Genomic DNA, 26,602 nt, shown 5'->3' with positions numbered 1-26,602 from the left:
TGGTAGAATTTAGTAAATGTATGGACCGAAGACCTTACAGATCTGAACCATGGAGGCCTGGTGATGCACTGCCCATGAAGCACCAACTGCTCTAGTCGAGTGTGCTTTCACCTGAAAAGGAGGGATCTTCTTTTCTAAACCATAGGCCTGAATAATGACTTGTGTAGACTCTCTTCCTCCGCAGACTGCGGATCTGGAAAAAAAGACAGTAGGACTATATCTTGATTCAGATGAAAACCTGAAACCACCTTAGGTAAGAAAGTTGGGTGAGGACGCAGCACCACCCTGTCTTTATGAATAATCATATACGGCTCTTTACATGAAAGAGCCGCCAATTCCGATACCCTCCTTGGTGAGTATATGGCTACAAGAAAAAACTGTTTCTGTGTCAACAGACTTAGAGAAACCTGGTGTAAAGGTTCAAAAGGTAGCTTCTGTAAAACAGACAATACCAAATTAAAATCCCACTGGCACACGGGAGACTTAACCGGCGGATTTAAATGCAGTGCACCCTGGACGAAGGCCCTAACTAGGGAATGAGAGGCAAGCGGTTTTTGAAAAAATACAGACAAGGCCGAGATTTGGCCCTTGATAGTGCTCAAGGCCAAATTCATATTTAAGCCCAACTGAAGAAAAGGCAAGAATCCTATTAATGGCATACTTCCTAGGAAGTTGATACCACTAAAGGCCTCTTATGCCCTTTCAATGTAACTTAAAATATCCTGGCTGCAGGGACAAATTCATTGAATAACTGTGTTGAGCCGCTCTTTTTCGCACCCAGTATATAAAGAATACCACCTCCCCATTTCTTTAATTGTCAGATTCAGGGAACCCCAACCGGGCCACCTCAGAAGATGCGTCCATTCTAAATGAGTGTGAGGAGAATCCCATATGCTCCAAGCATTTTTTTAACACTGCATCAAACTGGTACTTGGTAAGAGGCATTAAATTATCATGAATAAGGAAATACCCCACTCCGGAAGGCCTAATCCCCATGAATTGCCTAACTGCAGCAACCGGGCACATGAATACATCATAGTGCTCCCGCAGGTTGACCCACCTGCCTTTGCCACATTGATCAGTTTTAGAATGCTGCAGCCAAATATGCACTCCATAATGGTCAACCATCACCTGATCATACCGAATTCCAGAATCACCTTGCTTATTAGTACGAACTCCAAGATGCGGAATGCACCCAAAAAGGCGAGCACAAAGGCTGTCTTGAAAAGTAAAGCTTCATAAGTTGAGAAGCAAACAACCTTGGTAACCCTGCAAAGGCCACTGAGGATGTCAAGGGAGATTGGCCATCTGGTATCCAAGACAAAAGTTAACCTCCTGTACCCCATCTTTGCCTGTTTTACTGAGAAATAAGATGTACAAGGTTGCAAATAGTGATGGATGAACATCTGACGGGACGGTTCGCGAACGTTAACCTCAAACTTTCGCAAATGTTCACGAACCGCAAGTTCGCGGCGGGCCCCATTGACTTTAATGGCAGACGAACATTAAAAACCTGCAGGTCATATTTGCAGCCATAAAATACTTACTAGCTGTGCACAAATAGTCCCACAACATGGACACTGACCTACCAGAAGTATTAAGCGAAAAACAGGATAAGTAAGTGCCGGCCATTACAGGCCCCAAAAATTAGCCGACAGGCGTTCCTCTGACAGCAAACAACTTTGTATTCTGTGGCTGGAGGTACATTAAGCTATTTATCGGATACAGAAGTAAGCAGGGCCGGACTGGGAATAAAAACCAGCCCTGGAAAAAATGTCATACCAGCCCCATAGCATTATTATACCAGACCAACATCCCTATGTCATTTTCTTATTTATAAAACGGAAAACCATACATTTTAAAGCAGATTTAAAGTGTATTATATATAGATAAGACAGATATGAAGATATATATATATATATATATATATATATATATATATATATATATATATATATATATATATGCACACTGATGCACACAATCTATATAATGCCCACCTAATGCAGCCACACATATGCAGTGCCCAGCAAATGCAGCCCATCTGCACAGTGCCCAGCAAATGCAACCCACCTGTGCAATGCCAACCTAATGCAGCCCACCTGTGCAATGCCCAGCAAATGTAGCCCACATTTGCACTGCCCACCTAATGCAGCCCACCTGTGCAGTGCCCACCTAATGCTGCTCACCTGTCCAGAGCCCACCCAATGCTGCCCACCTAAAATGCAGCCCACCTAATGCAACACACCTAATGCAACACACCTAATGCAACACACCTAATGCAGCCCCCCTAATGCAGCCCACCTAATGCAGCCCACCTAATGCAGCCCACCTAATGCAACACACCTAATGCAGCCCACCTAATGCAACTCACCTAATGCAACCCACCTAATGCAACCCACCTAATGCAACCCACCTAATGCAGCCCACCTAATGCAACTCACCTAATGCAGCCCACCTAATGCAACTCACCTAATGCAGCCCACCTAATGCAACCCACCTAATGCAACCCACCTAATGCAGCCCACCTAATGCAACTCACCTAATACAGCCCACCTAATGCAACCCACCTAATGCAACCCACCTAATGCAACCCACCTAAAGCCCAGCTAATGCAACTCACCTAACGCAGCCCACCTAACGCAGCCCACCTAATGCAACTCACCTAATGCAACACACCTAATGCAGCCCACCTAATGCAACACACCTAATGCAACACACCTAAAGCCCACCTAATGCAACTCACCTAACGCAGCCCACCTAATGCAACACACCTAATGCAACACACCTAATGCAACACACCTAAAGCTCACCTAATGCAACTCATCTAACGCAGCCCACCTAATGCAACTCACCTAATGCAACACACCTAACGCAGCCCACCTAATGCAACTCACCTAATGCAGCACACCTAAACGCAGCCCACCTAATGCAACACAGCTAAAATGCAGCCCACCAAATGCAGTGCCCACCAGTACCTGGTTCACGATCTCCTCATGAAACTTGAATTTCAATTGCCCGCCCGGGCGGCCCTGTAAGAAATTCCTGCCTCCTGTGACACACGTCACACTGATTCAATGCCCCATTGGATAATTTGTCCGTCAATCACAGATGCCGGTCTAGGGGGCGGGACTTTCTTACAGCGCCGCCAAACAGACACAGAGCAGGAGTGGAGAGAACGCTGCTGTGTGTGTGTATGTGTTACACACACACAAGGAAGATGGAGGACAGCACGAAAGCTTCGGTGACGGCCACAGTGCAGCCGGCCAGCCGTGCAGGATCGGCCCTGCTTGAGCTATGACTAAGCATTGAGGTTCAATGCGAAACGCGTCAGCTGTTTTTCCCACTGTATGCTGGTTCTTGTAGTGTATTTTCTTTTTTTACCCAATAGGGCATATCTTTTTAAGACTTTGGAGTGTGGTTGTCCATATATTCCTTTCTCTGCATATCCTGCACATTGCCGGCACCCGTTGGTTCTTGAGTGGACAGTGATTACCTTAGGTGTGCTCACCTGGAGCGGCAGCTTCCTTACCTGATCGGCCCTGCTTGAGCCACAGCTCAAAGCAGCCCGAGACCAAGCAGCCTACCGGGATATTTCCCGATTTCCCGGTAGGCCAGTCCGGCCCTGGAATTAAGTGTCGGCCATTACAGGCCCCAAAAATTTGCCCACGGGCGTTCACCTGACAGCAAACAACTTTGTATTCTGTGGCTGGAGGTATATTAAGCTATTCACCGGATACAGAAGTAAGTGCCGGCCAGTACAGGCCCCAAAAATTAGCCCACAGGCGTTCACCTGAAAGCAAACAATTTTGTACTCTGCGGCTGGTGGTACATTAGGCATTCACCGAATACAGAAGTAAGTGTCGGCCATTAAAGGCCCCAAAAATTAGCCCACGGCCACAGGCGTTCACCTGACAGCAAACAACTTTGTATTCTGTGGCTGGTGGTACATTAAGCTATTCACCGGATACAGTAGTAAGTGCCGGCTAGTACAGGCCCCAAAAATTAGCCCACAGCCACAGGCGTTCACCTGACAGCAAACAACTTTGTATTCTGTGGCTAGTGGTACATTAGGCATTCACTGGAATACAGAAGTAAGTGTCAGCCATTACAGGCCCCAAAGATTAGCCCACGGCCACAGGCGTTTACCTGACAGCAAACAACTTTGTATTCTGTGGCTGGTGATCATAGCCAGGTGAGGAAGGAAAGAAAGGTCAACATAGCGTAATCCAGTAAACATTTAATATAAAAATTGGTTAAAATTACACTTACAGTGTGAAGATAAAAAATCACATGTGAAAATTGTATAGCCGGCACTCAGGACGAAGTCAGTTTTGACGAAACAAAGTAGGGAGAAGCGGCATGCTGACATCATCACTATACAAGAGAGTCCCGGAGTGAACGGGCTGTGTTAGCTGGCCGGCTATACAATTTTCACATGCGATTTTTTATCTTCACACTGTAAGTGTAATTTTAACCAATTTTTATATTAAATGTTTACTGGATTACGCTATGTTGGCCTTTATTTCCTTCCTCATCTGGCTATGATCATACATGACTGCTTGTGAGTGGTTGGGGAACGATTTATTGTCGAAGAAACGACATCCAGTCGCATAGACCCTTAGGCCAAGTTATAGGCCATATATCTACAGAAGATCTCTAGTTGGGATCTTCATCTTCGGTAAGAGGCAGTTTTATAGAAGGTGGAGGATTTCTTTCCTATTACATCACTTTTCCTTGGTTTGCTCTGGTTTGAAGTCACCAACTTACCTATGGGAGGACTGTACATCTTTAGCCTTTTTTGATCATCATCATCTGATGTGTGTTTTTTTGAAAAACAGAACATTCACTTGTTCATTTTGTATTTGGACACATTAGAATTTACTGCAAATAGGGATACCCGTTTTGTTTTAGTAAAAGTTATATACCTTCCCTGCCCGTGTTTGCTAGACCACGTGTCTGTGGTCAGATGTATCTTGGCACCGACACTGTGTGCCAGAGATACATTCACTTGCCGCTGAACATGGCCATATAGCTCTGGGATGCCCTTCTGTGAGAAATATTTCCTTCCTGGGACCTTCCATTGTGATGTTCCAATGGACACAAATTTTCGAAAGGCCTCTGAGTCCCCCAGTTTATATGGCAGTAGTTGGCGGGATAATAGTTCCGACAAGCCAGCGGTCAACCGTTGGGCAAGAGGGTTATCCGGCGTCATCGTTTTTTTTTACTATGTAACATTTGGGCCACGGAAGCCTGCCTTTTTGCAGAAAAAACATGAGGACGGTATGATGGAAGGTGGAGTGGGGGACAATTGTGAGTATGAAGGAGAAGGAGAAGGAGAAGAGGCTGGACGGTGAGAGCCTGGAGTGTGGCTTTGTGGGTTCTGATGGCGTTGCTCCCACTGGGCTCGGTGATGGGAGGCCAGGTGCCTTCTTAAGGCGGTCATCCCAAGGTGAGTGTTGGGCTTACTGCGACTTAAGCATTGACTGCAAAGGCTGCAGATGGAAACACTCTTGTCAGCAGCGGACACGTTAAAAAAAGCCCACACTGCGGAGCCATGGGCCGGCGTCCTGGGAGCGCCAGATGTGACCGTACATGGTTGATGGCTCGCTCCTGATACATTTGCAGTCTGGTTTGTCCCTTATCCTCCCTATCTGCTGGTCCATCTCTCCCTCTGAACTCCCCTCCTCTTCCTCTCTTGTGGGCACCCACGTGACGTCTGTAGACACGTCATCATCGACGTCACCTTCCCCACCACTAACATTAGAAATCTCGGAGTAGACAGCAACAGTGGGGACCAACCTCCTTGGGCTGATCTGGGTACTGTCGTCAGACTGCTGAGTGGCGGCTGTTGCTACCTCCTCTTCCTGATCTAATGCCAAGAATGGCTGCGCATCAGAAATGTCTTCTGATGGATCAGAAAATAATTCCTGTGACTTAAGCAGAGGGTAAATGGTGGTGGTGGTGTTGGTGATGAGCCATTCAACCTAGTCTGGTGCTTCCTTTTACGTAATCGAACGCACCTTGTGCCACTTCCCACTTTGGCTTCGGCCTGGTGCTCCTGCCCTACCCCTACCACCCCTGCAGAAGGGCCTGCCTCTTCCTCTGCCTGTCATTTTTTAAATGACCCTGTGACAAAAGTCTCTAGAGAAGCGCAGTATATGTGGAAGAAGGTATATAACACCCACTTCAATCTGTCGTTTTGGGGGCCACTGGTTTATCCAGAGGCGTATCTAGTGAAAATGGCGCCTATGGCAAGCAGTGAAACTGCGCCCCTGTCAAAACATTTGAAACCCGTCTTTCAGATAACCTTAACAAAAAAAAAATCACTGATGATGCCAACACACTGGCACACATTTCCATGAGTAGAGAGACCGCTCCGCATTGCCCTGCACACAGACTGCTCCGCATTGCCATGCACACAGACCGCTCCGCATTGCCCTGCACACAGACCTCTCCGCATTGCCCTGCACAACCACAGAGAGACAGACTGCTGTGTCCCCCACCACAGACCACCCCCCTCCTCCAATAGTACAGACCTCCCTGAACAAAACACCCCCTACATAGAATATAGCTCTGTCCAGCAGCAAAAAAACGTCAGCAAGCCCACCTCCCCCACCCCCTCCTCAGGAAACAGAGGACATTGTTACTGCACCAGCGAGTGGCTCATATACACAGAACACCCAGGCAGCAGCTGGAGAGTAGAGGATAGTGTGCAGCCTGGTTGTAGAGCAGATCGTGACAGGCTTGGGAGAGACAGAAAGGAGGAGGACACATGCAGGCACGAGCTGGAGGTGTGTTTCCAGCTGTAGAAAAAACTGCCAAAAGGTAGCAATGCCACTGCTTACTTACTGGTAAAGCACAAACAACAGTTCAGACATCAGCCCAGCGCTCCCCCATACAGTACAGTACCACTTCCGGCTATCCATATCTTCTTCATCAAATCTGGCGGGCTGTGGAAGGGGGTGGGCGGGTTATAGCAGGCATCTGAATGCTGATTGGCTGAGAGTCAGTTGGGGGGGTGGACAATTTCTGCAGAGGCACAGATAGGATCATGTTGGATCGGCTAACTGTCAGGCATCCTGGGAACATCCTCAGCCACACACGAGGTGAGCGCCCCCTTCATGTGGCGCCCATGGCACTAGCCTAGATACGCCACTGCGTGGTACCAAAGCTTCGGGACAATCGTAGCCTACCAACAGTCCGACACCAAATTCCTTTAGCTGGGACATCTCATGAGATATGATAGATAGGTGCTCCCATTTATTGGCTGTTTCACAGGTAGGTATGCGATCTCGATCTAGAGGTATGTCGTCTTTCGTATAAGATGGAGGTAGATTTAATGTGAGGTTTGAATGAAGTCCTCTAACTCTCAGTCCTTTAACCTTTTGACTGTTCACTAATGTGTCTCTCCCCTTCATTTTGGTGAGCTTGAGCTTCACTGGGTCTGTAGCCACTTGTAATTTCTTGCAGATTTCTTGATCAATGAAGGTGACGTCGCTTTGGGCATCCAGTAGTGCATAGGTGTATACCTTCTTGTTCCTCTTTTTAGGATTTGAAATGCACACTGGTACAACCATTGATGTGCCGTTGCTTTCTCCTTCCCTTACTCTGCAAGAGAATACCGTTACTTACTTTTCTTTCTCAGAATCTTTAGGTATTGAGGATTCATCCTTCTTTGGACGTTCTTCATGTAGCGGCGTAGGATGGCGTCCTTTGCAGACGCTGCATGTAGCCTTTTTCTTACACTCCTTAGTAACATGGCCTTTTCTCAAGCATCCAAAACACAGTTGGTTATAGTTACATAGTTAGTCAGGTTGAAAAAGGACACAAGTCCATCCAGTTCAACCACAAAAAAACAAAATAAAAAACACAGTAAAATCCTATACACCCAACTCCATACCCACAGTTGATCCAGAGGAAGGCAAAAAACCCCAGCAGAGCATGATCCAATTTGCTACAGCAGGGGAAAAAATTCCTTCCTGATCCCCCGAGAGGCAATCGGATTTACCCTGGATCAACTTTACCTACAAATCTTAGTACTCAGTTATATTCTGTACATTTAGGAAAGAATCTAGGCCTTTCTTAAAGCAATCTACTGAGCTGGCCAGAACCACCTCTGGAGGGAGTCTGTTCCACATTTTCACAGCTTTTACTCAGAAAAAACCTTTCCGTATTTGGAGGTGAAATCTCTTTTCCTCTAGACGTAAAGAGTGCCCCCTTGTCCTCAGTGTTGACCGTAAAGTGAATAACTCAACACCAAGTTCACTGTATGGACCTCTTATATATTTGTACATGTTGATCATATCCCCCCTAATTCTCCTCTTCTCAAGAGTGAATAAATTCAGTTCCTCTAATCTTTCCTCATAGCTGAGCTCCTCCATGCCTCTTATCAGTTTGGTTGCCCTTCTCAAGTACAAGTACAAATTTTTTTCTTTTCACTTGAGGACTTCTCTTTCAATTGTTGGCACTTGTGTATGGAGTGGTTCTCTCCACAGAACATACACTTAAAGGTAGTCTGAGGATTTGTCGGTTCTGTCTCTTTACTCAACCCAGTAGTGACTTTAAACTTGCTTTCGCAGGTATCTAGACCTTTAGCTGCTGAGTTGATTGCAAAGCTAGTTGCTCTTGCACGTCTTGTATCTCTTGCAGGCCTTTCTTCTAATGATTTTAAGGTGTAAGATGCTGTTACTGGATTACATGCTATTCGTGCTTCCCTATTAACGAACTCAGAGAACTTTTCAAAACTTGGGAAGTCCTTATTTAGATCTAACTGTTGAGTCACATAGCGATTCCATCTAGAAGCCACTTCTTCAGGTAGCTTAGCTAGCATCCTGTGATTTTCTAGATAGTCGTTCAGTACTTCTAGTCCTCGTACATGTGGGATGGCATTGCTGCATGCTTGCAGGAAGTCACCATACTCTTGGAGTTTGAAGTGTTCCTTGGGACCTATTTTAGGCCAGTTATTCAATTTCTCCCTAAAGGCTCTTTGTACTAAGAAAGGATGACCATATCTCGCATTTAACTTTTCCCAAGCTTGCTTGTAGGCTTCTTCGTCTGTTCTATAGAAGTTACCTTCAAGGGCTTTCTTTGCTTCTCCACCAACATATCTCTGAAGGTAGAATAACTTGTCAACTGATCTGGAACAATGATGCTCAATGATCATTTCAAAACTTGCCTTCCACTCTATGAACTTCAGTATGTCCCCTGAAAATACAGCAGGTTCTGGGATGGGAAGTCTTGCTGGGACTGTTCTCTGCCGTCCTGCTGGGACAATAATCGCAACATTCTCCTGGTCATTGCAGCGACCTCTAGAAGTATAATTGTCCTGTTTTATTTTCTCACTTAGTTCTAGATTAAGTGAGTCTCTCTTTTCGTCTTTCTAAGCAGGGATTGAAGGGCAATTACTTTTTTCTTCCCTACATACTGAAGGTTTCCTCTAATTTTCCTGGATGTATGAAGGTAAGTAGGAGTCTGATTCTTCACTAAGTACAGATTTGGACCTATGACTACCATTCATGTCCTCATCGTGCACTCTTAGTCTGGCTTCTAGAATCGTAACTTTTTTCAGCCTTTCCAGACTTTCCATTTGATGGCGCTGTGCCTCCATTTGATGGCGCTGCGCCTCAATGGCTGGTTTCATCTCGATTTCTGCTTTCTTGACAGCAAGTTGTTCAACAAGTTCCTTTCTTTTGGCTAGAGTACTTGAGGGCTCTGATGTATAACTGGCACTTCTGCTAGTGAAGGAAGTCCCACTTGAGTTTGTGGTTCCCCCTAAGGACCTAGCATAGTCTCTCGTGAAGAGCTTGTTCATTCTCTTCCTCGCCTTAACTTCATCATAGTTAGCTTCAGATGATAATTCTTTTTTTTCGTATTTAATTCCTTTATTTTTATGGTCAAGGTCACAAAAAATTTAACATAACATATACAGTGGGTACATAATCGTATAATTATTATCGCTTCAATCTACAGAAAGCTAGCAAAGAAAACAAGAAAAAGAACTAAAATTACCAACATGGTCACTGTACCCTGTTCTTCTGCTAACCAACCTCCGATCCTTAACCTCTTTTTCCACTTCCCTAGGACATATGTATTATCCTCACACATCTTACCCTCCTCTGTTCCCTTGTCCTTTTATAGGCCCTACCTAAACCTCCCCTGAACGTAAAACCAAAACAAACATAAAAAAAAACAAACGTAAAAAAAAAAAATGTAAATAGTTTATAGTTGGATTCCTGTATTCGCGTAGATACTGAGGAGTTTAATGCTAGATAAATTATATGTTAACGCTGAATCTGTGAGAAGTTCCTCCCCAAATCTCTTTCCCATTTACCAATTCCTGGCAACTCAAAATCCTCCTGGGGGGAATTCAATATTCTATACATCTTTGAGCTCACTCGTTGTATTGGTTCCTCCTCATCACAATATTGTTCAAATTTTGTTAGCTGTCGCCGGAAGTTAGATGGTTGTCTCAGGGATCTTAAAAAATGTCTTACTTGTAATGCTTGCCAAAAACTTAGCTCATAATTCCCCCCTATCTTCATTAGGGCCTCAAATGATGGCCACGTGTCTGTTTGCAGAAAATGTGATACCTGCGCCATGCCCGTTTCTTTTAATTTATTAAATATTGCTCCTGCTGTTCCTGGTATAAAACCTGGGTTCCCTAATATAGGGAACAGGGGAGAGTGACTTGTTGAAAATTTTGGGTTTTTACATACTTTAGCTATAATTAACAATGTTGGACCAATTATAGGATGTTTCTTCATCTTGCTTGGTAATATATTGTAGCACCAGGGGGCCCTACGTAGTGCTATTGGGCAGATCTGCTGTTCTACCTCAATCCACCTTTTATAGTGCCCATTTCTGCCCCAATCTATCAATCTTGTCAGGTGTGCCGCTTGATAATATTTGGCAATATCCGGAACTGCCATTCCCCCAACACACTTGGGTAACCTCAACACCTCTTTTTTTATCCTTGACCTTTTCCCTGCCCAGATGAATTTCATCAGGAGGGCATTCATTTGCCGGAGAAAGACCGGTGGTATGGTGGTCGGCAGGGTCTGAAACAGATACGTAATTTTTGGCAGAATACTCATCTTGACTATATTGTTTCTGCCGAACCATGAATGTAATCCATGTTGCCATTTCTCAAGCAGCGTTCTTACCGAATTAAAAAGTGGTGGAAAATGTATTTTAAAGACTTCTTTTATGTTTGCTGGAATCAGGGTACCCAAGTATTTTAGCGCGGTCTTCCACTTAAATCCAAAGTTTTGTTGTATAATCTTCTGCTTCTGAGGTGGCATTGCGACACTCATTGCTTCCGATTTTGCCTGATTTATTTTTAGGTTGGAGAGCTCACCATATTTTGCGATTTCTTTGACGAGATTGGGAAGAGAGACATGTGGGTTTGATATAGCGAACAGCAGATCATCCGCAAATGCAGTTACTTTATGCCTTCCCTCCCCTATCTGTATGTCCTGTATGTCCGGGTTTTGGCGTATTTTGTTTAATAAAGGCTCCAGAGATAACACGAATAGTAACGGTGACAGGGGGCATCCCTGTCGTGTTCCGTTTGTAATTTGGAAATTTTTAGAGAATATCCCATTAACTCTCACTGCGGCACGTGGGCCCGTATAGACACTCCCAATCCATCTTAACATATTCTCCCCCAGCCCCACATGTCTCAGTACTGAGAACAGGAAATTCCAACTTACTCTGTCAAAAGCCTTCTCGGCATCCGTATTTAGGAACACGCAAGGGATGTCCCCGTCAGTAGCCCCTTGCACCAGATTAAGGACCCTTATTGTACCGTCTCTTGCCTCCCGTGTAGGTACAAATCCTACCTGATCCATATCTACTAGCTCGGGTAACCAAACTTGGATCCGCATTGCTAGTATCTTCGTAAAATTTTTTAAATCAGAATTTAACAATGAAATCGGCCTGTAGCTGCTGCACTCCGCCGGATCCTTCCCATCTTTGGGGATGACTATAATATGTGCTAATAAAGCGTCCGGCGGGAATGCTGCAGTCTGGCCCACCGCATTGAAAACCTTTATTATCTGACTTCCCAGCAGTGTGTCAAATTCTTTATAGTACCTTATTGTGTAGCCATCCGGTCCCGGGGCTTTCCCGTACTTCATAGTTTTTAGTGTTGCATAATTCACTCATGAGCTTTACTAAATCTTTAGTGACTGCAGTACATGTGTCCATGTTCCTCACAATATATTGGGAAGGTGTCGTGGATGACCGCAGATTAACATACACTGCCATAAGCTCCGATTCAGATTTTTCTATCGTCTCTACCAGATCACTCAAGTTTTCTTTTATACTATCTTGCTTTAGCTTTCTACGAACATTTTTAATATATGATTTCCACTTATCATACATTCTGGTGAACCTTTTTCCTTTTAATGCTGCTTCTTGCTTCAAATTTTCCTGCATTTTTTGGGTCGGTTTTCTGATACGCTCTGAGCGTCTTAGCTCACTTGTTTGGGGCAAGGCTAATGCTGCATCAGACTCTTCTACCTCAGACAGGTTCACTTGCTCTTCACCCTCTATCCTATCTATCTTTGTATCCTCTGACAGTGGCATGGTAATAATAGGCTCAGACATTTTACTTTAAATGCTATAACAATAGATGCAGGCAATAAATACTTTAGAGTCTGTATACTACAAACCGTCCTTTGTTTTACTTTACAGTCTTTTATTCCTGAACACGAAAATGTCTCTTTATGCCAAAGCCTATGTGCAATGATAAGTAATAAAAGGAAAGCTCTGACCTTATTCTGAAGAGCAGGATACTGTGATCTGTAGGTTGCTGGAACAAATGTCAGTCTTAGAGGAGACTTGTCTTTTCTTGATGTGAAGCTTGCGCTGACTTGCGATGCTTTGCGATGTCTTGCGATGCTCTGTGATGAGTCGCGATGCTCTGTGATGACTTGCGATGCTCTGTGATGAGTCGCGATGCTCTGTGATGACTTGCGATGCTCTGTGATGAGTCGCTGTAACGGCTACCCAGGTAGTGAGAGGGTATCAGCCGTTGGAGAAGTCCTTTTCCCTGGCAAGCTGCGATATGCAGGTACCGCCGGTATATCCCATCGAACGCCCTTTCAAGAAACGAGACGGGGCTACGTTTTGCAGAGTCAAGCAGGACTGATTTTTAATGGTTCACTCTGAGATTTTATACAGTATTCAAGGCACATGAACAATCAAACTGTCCCCACCCACACATCACACCGTGGGGAAGCTTCAATCACCTTCTTTGAGCTAATTATAAACATTTCTTCATTACCAGAACTCAAACACAATGATCTCCTTCCAATCCACATTTCTAGACAGACGTTCTGTCTCTGATAAGTTCATTCCACACATAAACAGTATTTAGCATACATAACACCTTTAAACAAGGGACAATGAAATCTCTAGGAGTCTATGCAATTAACACCTTTCAAAAGAATGTGTCCCCACATTGAATAGCCAACAACTTGTGACATCTCCAGACATCCTGCAAACATGGATTATGATTCACTTGCCACCCCATCTCCTGGCTCAATCTGTGCCCAAAAGTCACTCTACAATTAACCCTTGGTATGCCTCACTGCATGATGATTATAAATGTCCCGGCAGAATACATAGTTCCATTACACTACTCCCCTTTAGTGGAACACTCCGTCAGACCCGGAATGATCCTTTTCGGGTCAACTTGGGGATGTCCGGTCTGCTGTTAGGGTAAAAGTTCAGTTTGCCTGGACAGTCCGTCGGCATTCCCATTGGCTTACCAGGTCGGTAGCTGGTGGTGAAGGTGAATAATGGAATTCAGTTCTGGAACAGTCACTTGCTTTGCTCTCTCAATGGCTCCCAAAACCTGTTGCTGATGTTCTTGGGACAGATAAGGCACCACCTGGATGCAAATCCCATTTAATCTTTTGACAATTTCCGCCTGTTTGTGCATTTCAATGTTCAAGCCACGGGACATCTCATAATACATGACGTAGTGTCGTTGCATCTCTGATTTCTCACTGGCCAACTTGTCACATTCCCATTTTAGACTGTGATATTGTGCCGGATCTACAGTACATGTCGGGGAAGATAGTCTTACCCGGGTCTCAGCAGCAAGCGAGTTGATTCCAGCAACTCGGGTGGTCACGGGACAAGCAGCAGCAGGTGTAGGTAAATAAGCCGAAGTCAGAGGGCCAATGTCGTTGCCCAGCACAACCTCAGCAGGTAGGTTGTCCATGATACCAACTGTGGTCTTTCCTGACCCGGCTCCCCAGTCTATGGGTACGCGAAATACAGCACCCCCTGCGACCCGGACGCAACTGTGCGAGTGGACACGTTCTCTGGCTTTACCAGATGTTTTTGAATAAACGTGATTGTAGTCCCAGTGTCTCTTAGGCCTTGTGCTACTTGTCCATTCACCCGTACCTCCTGACGGTGATGCTGACAGTTATCTGGAGAGGCAGCTTGTATTGGGTCTGCCTCATACAAAATTCCCAGACATTCCTCAGGGCCCACCTCGGTCTCTAGGCAGTGGGCCGCAGAGGGACGTGATGGAGTGACCTCTGTGTTGGGTGTTGTCCGTCTCCAGTTGGTAGTTGTAGCTCTCAGAGGGCAATAACGAGCAATATGTCCCGTGTTGCTGCAGTTATGGCACGTCACCCTCGACGAATCCCGGGGGTAGTTGTTAGGCCCCTGAGGGCGTGGTGGTCCTGGTGGGACTGGAGCCCGAAACTCTGGGCGTGGGGTGACGGTTGGAGTATGCGGTTCTACCTCATGAGCCAGCCGTGTAGTACCCTGGCTTACTTTCCTTGTTTCCGCGTACTCATCTGCTAGCCGAGCCGCCTCGTTTAAGTTAGCGGGACGGCGATCTCGTACCCAGTCTTGTATGTCTGCGGCCAGGTCTTGGAAGAAGTGTTCCATTAGGAACAGCTGCAATACTTCCTCCCCGGTGTTGGCCTTGCACCCAAAGGGATGCCACCCTTTGTAACCGGTTGGCCCATTCCATGTGGGAGTCCACAGCCCCCTTCTTGGACTCCCGAAAGCGACGGCGGTAGGCTTCTGGAGTTACAGCGTATCGGGTTAGCAGCGCCTTTTTAACTTGCTGGTATTGTAAAATATCCTCTGGAGCAAGAGCCCGAAAGGCTTCATTGGCTTTGCCCGACAATTTCCCCGACAAAATAGTGACCCATTGGTCTGGTTGTACCTGGTGTAGTGAGCACTGCCTCTCAAAGTCCGCCAAATATACATCGATTTCCTCCTCACTTTCTACAAAAGCTTTAAATGCAGTGAACGGTATTTTCTTTCCTGTAGCCGCAGGTGGGGGAGTAGGAGCTGCATGTGTAATGGGCTGTCTAGCTCTTACCAGTTCCAGTTCTTGTCCCCTCTTCGTTTGTATCTCCTCCCTTGCTTCCCGGAACAGCTGGTTGATTAGTGTAATGCCCCTGTTGTTCTCTGTAACGACTGGTTCCTTCCCCCTTGCAATTCGCCTCCTCCCACTTCCATTTCTCACGTTCAGGCTCAGTGTACTGAATCGGCCGTGTCACTTCCGGTGCGCGGACGATTGCGTTCCACGCTGGAACGCGGAAGTGCGCCCTCACGTTCTCCAGCTGAATCCCATTTACTACCTCTATTTAAACCCTTGGACATGGCGGCTAGGTGTTCCACTATTCTTGTAGGATGCCTGCCGCCATCTGGGAGACTGAAGCAAGCCTTACTGCCTACTGCCCTGATACCGCAGCACAACTTACTTCTCATGCACAGCGGAGACCCTGTTCCAACTTCTAGCTTTCTGAATTCAGCACAGCCAGCCCTGCATTTCTCTTGAGTACCTGCTGCTGAATATTCACACAAACTTCTCTTCAACTTCACACCCTCTTGGACTGGAAGTACTAATACCATTTTCATGAAGGAATCTACTCTGCAAACCGCAAGTATCTGGTTTATCAATTAATTAACCTCAAATAAACTGCATGCAGTTTATACAGATTTACAAGGCATCTTATAGGGCTGCGCATCTTCACCGGTCTCACGATTCGATGCGATTACGATTATCAAGTCCACGATTCGATTCGATTCGATTCCGCGATGCATCACGATGCATCACGATTGCAGCGCAAGTGCGCATGGCTTTCATCAAAAAAAATTTAAGTACTCCATTTTTTTTTCTATCTGTTTAAAAAAAAAACACACACTAACACTTCCTGCATGTAGCAAAGTCTAAACACAGCAGACATGCTACAGGAGACGGTCAGAGACTGCAGACATGCTACAGGAGACGGTCAGAGACTGCAGACATGCTACAGGAGACGGTCAGAGACTGCAGACATGCTACAGGAGACGGTCAGAGACTGCAGACATGCTACAGGAGACGGTCAGAGACTGCAGACATGCTACAGGAGACGGTCAGAGACTGCAGACATGCTACAGGAGACGGTCAGAGACTGCAGACATGCTACAGGAGACGGTCAGAGACTGCAGACATGCTACAGGAGACGGTCAGAGACTGCAGACATGCTACAGGAGACGGTCAGAGACTGCAGACATGGTACAAGAGACGGTCAGGGACTGCAGACATGCTACAGGAGACGGTCAGAGATTGCAGACATGCTACAGGAGACGGTCAGAGACTGCAGACATGGTACAAGAGACGGTCAGGGACTGCAGACATGCTACAGGAGACGGTCAGAGACTGCAGACATGCTACAGGAGATGATCAGAGACTGCAGACATAGTACAAGAGACGGTCAGAGACTGCAGACATGCTACAGGAGACGGTCAGAGACTGCAGACATGCTACAGGAGACGGTCAGAGACTGCAGACATGCTACAGGAGATGATCAGAGACTGCAGACATAGTACAAGAGACGGTCAGGGACTGCAGACATGCTACAGGAGATGATCAGAGACTGCAGACATGCTACAGGAGACGGTCAGAGACTGCAGACATGGTACAAGAGACGGTCAGGGACTGCAGACATGGTACAAGAGACGGTCAGGGACTGCAGACATGCTACAGGAGACGGTCAGAGACTGCAGACATGCTACAAGAGGTGATCAGAGACTGCAGACATAGTACAAGAGACGGTCAGGGACTGCAGACATGCTACAGGAGATGATCAGAGACTGCAGACATGCTACAGGAGACGGTCAGAGACTGCAGACATGCTACAGGAGACGGTCAGAGACTGCAGACATGGTACAAGAGACGGTCAGGGACTGCAGACATGCTACAGGAGACAGTCAGAGACTGCAGACATGCTACAGAAGATGGTCAGGGACTGCAGACATGGTACAAGAGACGGTCAGCAGGTAAATATGATATATTTTTTATATTAAAGGAAAAAATAATACCCTTTAGTCTTTTGGCAGCAACTTGGATAGTAAACAGGTCAACATCAGTGCAAAAAAAAGAAAAGGGAAGACATTCCAATCAGTAAGAAATAATATACTGCTTGCAGATCACTGCATGTTTCCAGAGGGGAGAAGTGATAGGGAAATCTTTGGAAGAAATTAGACGGAAAAAGAGTGTGCACTGTGCAGCCCCCAATGTGAGTCAGCGCTCAATGGGTTAAGACCAGAATGAAGTCAATCAATTAGTGGCAGTAATAAAGAAAAACAAAGTTTATTTGATAAAACCCATGGAGGGACTGGACCAGTACATGTTTATAGGTAATAGGAATGATCAAAAAGATCCTAAGGTATCACAGGAGTTTTGTTTAGCATGTCACTTTTCCCAGTTGGTGTTCAGTTTACATCAATTCATTAGCACTGGTGAAACATTTTTTTTTTCAGCCCCCAATGTGTTAGGCACACAGACAGTATACACTGGATGGGGGGGGGGGGGATATGCCACTTCTCTGCACTCACCCCTCACATAAATTAAGCAGACTGACAGACTTATCTCACCCTCGGAGCACTCCTACCATCCCCCCTCCTCACAGCTTGTTTTCTGAAGCCGACGCTATTCCTTATTCCACGTGTGATAAGACAGCTGCAGTAATCTGTCTCACAGCTCCGTGCAGTGACCTGCGCCAGCCCATCGGGGAGATGCCCCGTGTCACTCCACACAGGTACACATCCTGAGAAGGGGGAGAGCGTGGGTGAGGGGCCGGGCAGAATACTTATTAGGCTACATCCTCTAATAAGGGGAACGGCACCAGGCGCAGCCAGCCGGTCACTGGTCTGTCATGACCGGAAAAGATGCTGCTGTGCGGGCGAGGGGGAGGAGCTAGAATGACGTCATTCATAATCGATTAGGCTGCATACCCGCATCGATGCCGAATCGGGACAGGCATAATCGCGATGCATCGATGCGCCGATCATTTTCAACACCCCTAGCATCTTATCATAGTAATTGCACAACCTGCTCTTGAAGTATTTCCTATGTTGGTAGTATTATTTTTGATATACAGCTACACCATAGTTTATCCTCTGTGCTTCCTAGAGACTTTCTTGTTAACATATTTGCCTATGAGGGAATAGGCTAAGCACAGAGCAATGTCAATACATTTGAGGATGTGATGATTTGATCCCTAAACTTTCTACACAATATAGAGAGTGACCAAGGGTATCATACCTGAGAAGCCTCTGCAACAAAGGATCCATATCATATACATATAGATTGCAGGGTCGTTACATAATAGTGGAACCCAAAGAAAGTTTTTTTTGGTTTAATGGATCCTGCAGAGTTAGCAAATCATTTGGTTGGACTTTCCCAACGGGTGGACACATTAACCGCTTCCATGAATGAGCTCCGCATTGAAAATGACGCTCTTCGCAATCAGAATTTTGCCCAACCCCGAGACCGCCCTGAACCAAAAGTTTGTTCCCCAGAACCTTTTTCTGGTGATAGAAGAGTTTTCAGACAATTTATTTCTTCATGTAGACTTATGTTTGAACTTTGTCTTCATACTTACTATTCAGACAGAGTGAGAATTCTCACCTTAATTTCCTACCTCAAAGGTGAACCCAGAGTATGGGCTGACTCATATGTTGAAGAGCATGGAGATCTTCTTGGAGCCTTCAATACATTCCTAGATGAAATGTCATTACTCTATGAAGATCCAAATAAGCAACTAACCGCAGAAAATATGATTCGCAATCTAAAGCAAGGCAAAAGACCTGTTGAGGATTATATTTCCGAATATAAATGTTGGAGTCGTGAGACACAGTGGACTGACATTGCACTAAGGAATCAGTTTAGGTTGGGCCTCTCTGAGGCAATGAAAGATGAGATCGCTCGAGTTGAGCTTCCCACCTCTCTAGAGGACTTGATGCACCTATCTGAAACCAAAGACCGACGTCTTTGTGAGAGAAAGGCTGAACGTGCTATTCAATTCCCACCTACTCCACTCAGAAGATCTAAATCACCACCCAAGGAAGTACCTATGGAGCTGGGTACTATTAGAGGCCCTTTGTCCCCTTCGGAGAGACAACGACGCAGATTAAATAATCTGTGTTTATATTGTTCCGCACCAGACCATGTCGTCTCTACCTGTCCATTACTTAAGAAGAATTCCGAAGGTAACATTTCCAACATTTGTATGCCCACTACTCAACGATCTTCCACTAATTCTTATATTTTTGTTACTCTTACTTTACAGTGGGACCTAGAAAAGATCCTTATTGATGCGATGGTGGATACTGGAGCCTGTGGCAATTTCATAGATTCTGGAATTGTAAATTCAAATAAAATCCCTTTTCTCCTTAAGCAAATACCTTTGTCAGTCACCTTTATTGATGGCTCTAGTTCCTCCTGTGGTCCTGTTTCTTCTCAGACCTCACCCCTTACGGTCTCCTGTGGGAATGGTCACTCTGAGATTCTTTCTTTTGACATCATTCCATCCCCCCTTTTTCCAGTTGTACTCGGATTACCCTGGCTGCATGTTCATCAACCCACTATCCAATGGTCTAATAGATCTTTATCCCTACACTCTACTTACTGTAACCAGACCTGTTACACTAACCAACCACTTCTCATTGCCAACACAGCTAATCCTAACCTCCCTACATACCTACTAGATTTTGCAGATGTATTCAGTAAATCTAATGCTAATGTTTTACCACCCCATCGTGTCTACGATTGTCCTATAGACCTCATTCCTGGTAGTTCTATACCTACAGCAAGAATTTATCCTCTATCGCAACCCGAATTAGTCCATCTCAAAGACTATTTAGATGACAACCTTAAAAAAGGGTTTATCAGACCCTCTACATCACCAGCAAGTGCTGCAATGTTTTTTGTTAAAAACAAAGATGGTTCTCTCCGACCTATTATCGACTACAGATTCCTTAACAACATCACAATAAAGAACCGATACCCCTTACCACTCATTCCGGAACTCATTGAAAATTTTCACTATGTTGGACCTCAGGGGTGCTTACAATTTAATTAGGATCCGTCCGGGTGACGAATGGAAAACTGCATTCAAGACTCGGTATGGCCTATTTGAATATTTGGTCATGCCATTTGGTCTTTGCAATGCACCGGCTACCTTTCAATGGTTCATTAATGATATTTTTCGTGACTTGCTTGATGTTTGTGTGGTAATTTATCTGGACGATATCCTGATTTATTCTGACACTATCCAGGATCATCACAAACATGTTAGATTGGTTTTGGCAAGACTCAGAACGCATTCCTTGTATGCTAAATTGGAGAAATGCGTTTTTAGTCAGACTACCATTTCGTTCCTTGGCTATCAAATTACCCCTGATGGGATCCAAATGGATCAATCCAAAGTCGACACTATCCTTTCTTGGCCAATTCCAACATCTAGAAAAGCTTTACAACGTTTTTTAGGATTTTCAAATTATTACCGCAAATTCATTAAAGATTTTTCATCCACTGTAAAACCATTGACTACTCTAACTAGTACTAAAGTACCCTTCCGATGGACTGAGGATGCTCAAAGTTCTTTCGAATCACTAAAAACTTCTTTCACCTGTGCACCCATCTTACAACTACCAGATCCAACATGTCATTTCACCTTAGGCCGGGTACACACGGACAAACATGTATGGTGAAAGCGGTCCGTCGGACCGTTTTCACCATACATGTCTGCCAGAGGGCTTCTGTACGATGGTTGTACACACCATCGTACAGAAGTCCGCGCGTAAACAATACGCGGGGCGTGTCCGCGGTGTCGCCGCGTCGATGACGCGGTGTCGCCGCGACAATGACGCGGCGACGTGGGCGGCCCGCCTTTAAAATGCTTCCACGCATGCGTCGAAGTCATTCGACGCATGCGAGGGACGGCGGGCGCCTGGACATGTACGGTAGGTCTGTACTGACGACCGTACATGTCCGAGCGGGCTGAATTCCAGCGGGCTGTTTTAAAACAAGTCCAGGAATATTTGTCTGCTGGGAAAAGGCCCGGCGGGCAAATGTTTGCTGGAATTCGGCCCGCTCGCGCCCACACACGACCAAACATGTCTGCTGAAACTGGCCTGCGGGCCAGTTTCAGCAGACATGTTTGGTCGTGAGTATGGGGCCTTAGAGGTTGACTCCTCTCATTTTGCTTTAGGAGCAATTCTATCTCAACGACCCTCTCTACCAGAGCCTTTACATCCTGTCGCATTTTACTCCAGGACTCTATCTCCTTCTGAGAAGAATTATCCCATTGGGGAAAAAGAACTATTAGCTATTAAGGATGCACTAACAAACTGGAGACACCTATTAGAGCAGGGGTGGGCAATTATTTTTTCGATGGGGCCACATGAGAAACTAAAAATATTTTGGAGGGCTGGGCCAAAAGGCTAAACTCAATACTGCATAAAATCAATTGTATTTCTTTATAAAAAGCAGTAAATATCATTGTTGGACAACTGGGGGACAGAGGCTGGGGACATGACACAGGAGGGGGACAGAGGCTGGAGACATGGCACAGGAGGGGGACAGAGGCTGGGGACATGACACAGGAGGGGGACAGAGGCTGGGGACATGGCACAGGAGGGGGACAGAGGCTGGGGACATGGCACAGGAGGGGGACAGAGGCTGGGGACATGGCACAGGAGGGGGACAGAGGCTGGGGACATGGCACAGGAGGGGGACAGACGCTGGGGACATGACACAGGAGGGGGACAGACGCTGGGGACATGACACAGGAGGGGGACAGAGGCTGGGGACATGGCACAGGAGGGGGACAGAGGCTGGGGACATGGCACAGGAGGGGGACAGAGGCTGGGGACATGACACAGGAGGGGGACAGAGGCTGGGGACATGGCACAGGAGGGGGACAGAGGCTGGGGACATGGCACAGGAGGGGGACAGAGGCTGGGGACATGGCACAGGAGGGGGACAGAGGCTGGGGACATGGCACAGGAGGGGGACAGAGGCTGAGGACATGGCACATGAGGGGGACAGAGGCTGGGGACATGACACAGGAGGGGGACAGACGCTGGGGACATGACACAGGAGGGGGACAGACGCTGGGGACATGACACAGGAGGGGGACAGATGCTGGGGACATGACACAGGAGGGGGACAGACGCTGGGGACATGACACAGGAGGGGGACAGACGCTGGGGACATGACACAGGAGGGGGACAGAGGCTGGGGACAGGCAGCCACTGTTTAATCAATAACAAATGATTAAACAGTGGCTGCATGTGATGGCACAGTGGCTGCGTGTGATGGCACAGTGGCTGCGTGTGATGGGCACAGTGGCAACAATTGATGGCACAGTGACTGTGTGTGTTGGCACAGTGGCTGCATGTGATGGCACAGTGGCTGCGTTTGATGGGCACAGTGGCTGCGTGTGATTGGCACAGTGGCTGTGTTTGATGGGCAGAGTGGCTGCGTGTTATTGGCACAGTGGCTGCGTGTTATTGGCACAGTGGCTGCGTTTGATGGGCACAGTGGCTGCGTGTGATTGGCACAGTGGCTGTGTTTGATGGGCAGAGTGGCTGCGTGTTATTGGCACAGTGGCTGCGTGTTATTGGCACAGTGGCTGCGTGTGATTGGCACAGTGGCTGCGTGTGATTGGCACAGTGGCTGCGTGTGATTGGCACAGTGGCTGCGTGTGATTGGCACAGTGGCTGCATGTGATTGGCACAGTGGCTACGTGTGATTGGCACAGTGGCTGCGTTTGATGGGCACAGTGGCTGCGTGTGATTGGCACAGTGGCTGTGTTTGATGGGCAGAGTGGCTGCGTGTTATTGGCACAGTGGCTGCGTGTTATTGGCACAGTGGCTGCGTGTGATTGGCACAGTGGCTGCGTGTGATTGGCACAGTGGCTGCGTGTGATTGGCACAGTGGCTGCCTGTGATTGGCACAGTGGCTGCGTGTGATTGGCACAGTGGCTGCGTGTGATTGGCACAGTGGCTGCGTGTGATTGGCACAGTGGCTGCATGTGATTGGCACAGTGGCTGCATGTGATTGGCACAGTGGCTACGTGTGATTGGCACAGTGGCTGCGTGTGATTGGCACAGTGGCTGCGTTTGATGGAAACAGTGGCTGCGTGTGATTGGCACAGTGGCTGCGTGTGATTGGCACAGTGGCTGCGTGTGATTGGCACAGTGGCTACGTGTGATTGGCACAGTGGCTGCGTGTGATTGGCACAGTGGCTGCGTGTGATTGGCACAGTGGCTGCGTGTGATTGGCACAGTGGCGACAATTTATGGTGGCGAAGTGGCTGCGTGTGTTGGCACAAGTGGCTGCGTGTGTTGGCACAAGTGGCTGCGTGTGTTGGCACAAGTGGCTGCGTGTGTTGGCACAAGTGGCTGCGTGTGTTGGCACAAGTGGCTGCGTGTGTTGGCACAAGTCGCTGCGTGTGATGGGCACAGTGACCCCTCCCGGCCCTGCCTACTGTTATCACAGCGGCGGGGAACATAACAGACAGCGTTCGTTTGAACAGCTGTTTTCCCTGCTGCGCATAGACACTCCCCCTTGGACGGATCTGTCCAATCGCGAGCAAGGGGGAGTGTCTATGTGACTCCCCCTTGCTCGCGATTGGACAGATCCGTCCAAGGGGGAGTGTCTATGCGCGGCGGGGAAAACAGCTGTTCAAACGAACGCTGTCTGTTATGTTCCCCGCCGCGGTGATTAACGTGGCAGCGGCGGCGGGGGTGGGCCGGATTAAAAGGTCCGCCGGGCCGTATACGGCCCGCGGGCCGTAGTTTGCCCAGGTCTGTATTAGAGGGTTCCACTCACCCTATAACAATTCTAACCGATCATCGGAACCTACAACACCTCAAGACTTTTTCTCTCTCTAGGGGTCGCAGGAGGGTTGGCGCTTTTTCCGTGACTATCTTGCCTTTGCCGTTCTGCCACTTTAAGAGTCGGCTGCAGTTTGAGTAAACACGCTTCTATGGCCTCTATGGTAGCTCCGCTGAGGTGTCTTTACTTGCTCACTCAGGGATCGGTTGCTGCGCGGCGGTATATGCTGGCGCTCCGCTGCTCAAATGCGCTCTTTACTGTGCAAGTTGAGGAGCGCTATCGCTTTTCCCTCAAAGGGAATAATAGTTCCACTGTGGCAGGCGCAAATGCATGGATAAGCTACGGGCCACTCCACGACTCTCTGCGTTTCTGTAGTCCTAACTAAACTGATATAGTTTCCTCATAGTGCCCACAACTCCCCTAATTTGGATGTTGAGTGGGAAGAGGATGAGGGGGGGGAAGATGAGAATATTGATATTGGCCAGCAAATCCTGATGGGCCAAGATAGGACCTTTGAGTCATCCCCTGAGGGTACCCCAGAGGCACCCAGCAGTCAGGCCACCATCATGGGTGGCACCTCCCAACCCTCCTCCAACATGCAGCAGCCCCCATGGGTCACTCCAACCCCTCCTCCAAGGCCACAAGCCTCAGGGGCAAGTAGGAGGCCGACCCCGGAAACCAGGGGGGGGTTTGTGCGTCATAGGTCAGTCTGCTGAGGGACAATGCCCGGCAGACCCGCAGTCTGGGTGAAATTAAAAAAACAATGAGCAAGGTGGAGCACAGCCTGGGTTTAATGAGGGAGTGGCCACCAACTCAGTGGGGGTCATCACGTGTTTGTGGGACCTGAAGAACGCCACAACAGGCGTGGCCCAGGAGGTGACTGCCCTGACCCAGGCTGTGCAGGCCAATACCCGGGCTGTGCAGGCCAATACCCGGGTTGGCCAGGCTAATACGGCTGACATGACTGCCTGTCTGACAAGGATAGCCGTGGCCTTGGAGGGCAGGCCGGCAGGAGGACAGACACCAGGGGAGGCTCCTTCTTCCCCTGCACAGACCCTCCCCCGTGAAGATACTCCCTCCCCTGCACAGACCCCCCCCCGTGAAGATCCCCCAGTCTGCGTGGCCGTGGCCGTGGCCGTGGTCAGCCCAGAAGGAGCACTCGGCAACATCAGTAAGTTGCAGGGGTACTTTTGATTTTTTTTTTTATTATACTGTACTTATGATTTGGTTTATGTGTGTGAATGATGTGTGAATGTGGGGGGGTGGCATTCCTGATAACATAAGGGTGTCACCCTCAGTTTTGGTGGAGTAGGGATCCCCAGGACCAGGGAGAAGTCATCCCAGGTTCCTGAATGGTGTATGAATGCACAGTGACATAATTGGAGCCGTGGCGGGGTGTTACTGCTCCGAAGTACCAAAGGGGGGGGGGGGTACTTGGATCTAATCCAATTCGATGTGCATGTGATGTGTCTGTGCTAGGGACCACAGTGGCGTGCATTCATGCATTCTCATTGTGAGATAATTAATGTGCGTTTTGCATAAAAAAAGACATTCTCATTGTCATATAAGTAATGTGCATTTTATGTGCAAAGTAAATTTTTAAAGGTCACATAATCTCTGTGATTTTTTGTTGGCAAAGCAAAAAAATAAAGATAATTAAGGTCCATTTACTGGTCAAAGATGCCTTCAGCCAGTTGTCTCCTTATTGCCTGGCCCTCAGCAGACCGGGTAGAGGTGGTTGGGGGGATTGCCTGGGTGCAGGGCTGGTGCAAGGAGTTTTGACACCCTAGGCGAAACCTAATTTTGCGCCCCCCCCAAGCACGCACGCTCTGCCCCTCACTAAAAATGTTGCGGCACCCATTTCTTCAGTGGTCCACAGGCTTGCACATGTGCCTCTGGACCTGGCACGAAAACAAATAGTGGATGGCACTAGCTCACTTCCTCACGCCAGTCGTGGTCCACAGTCCACTGTGTAACTGCCTGTCTGTACAAGCAGACAGATAAGCTGACAATGCTTTACAGGTTCTTACTAGAAACAATAATAAATGCACATTTTTGTATCTTCAAAAAGATCTGGATTTATTTTTATTTTTTTACAAATGTGGACTTGAACCGTTAGGGCCCTTTCACACTGGTGCGTTTTTGCGGTAAAAACAGCGCTATTAAAACGCTCATAAAACGCTCCCCATGCCCCATCCATTGAAATGAATGAAAAACCGCTGTAAAAACAGAGCATAAAATTGCGGTAAAACACCGCGATTTTAGAGCGTTTTTACCGCATTTTTAATTCATTTCAATGGAGAGGGGCATGGGGAGCGTTTAAATAGCGCTATATTTACTGCGAAAACGCACCAGTGTGAAAGGGCCCTAACACCCCCTCTGTACCCCCCTGCACACACACATATCTGTTCCCCCTCTGTACCCCCCTGTGCACACACACATATC

The sequence above is a fragment of the Rana temporaria genome, chromosome 4 (assembly GCF_905171775.1).
Source record: "Rana temporaria chromosome 4, aRanTem1.1, whole genome shotgun sequence".
Classification (NCBI taxonomy): Eukaryota; Metazoa; Chordata; class Amphibia; order Anura; family Ranidae; genus Rana; species Rana temporaria.
This window is presented reverse-complemented; position numbering follows the sequence as displayed.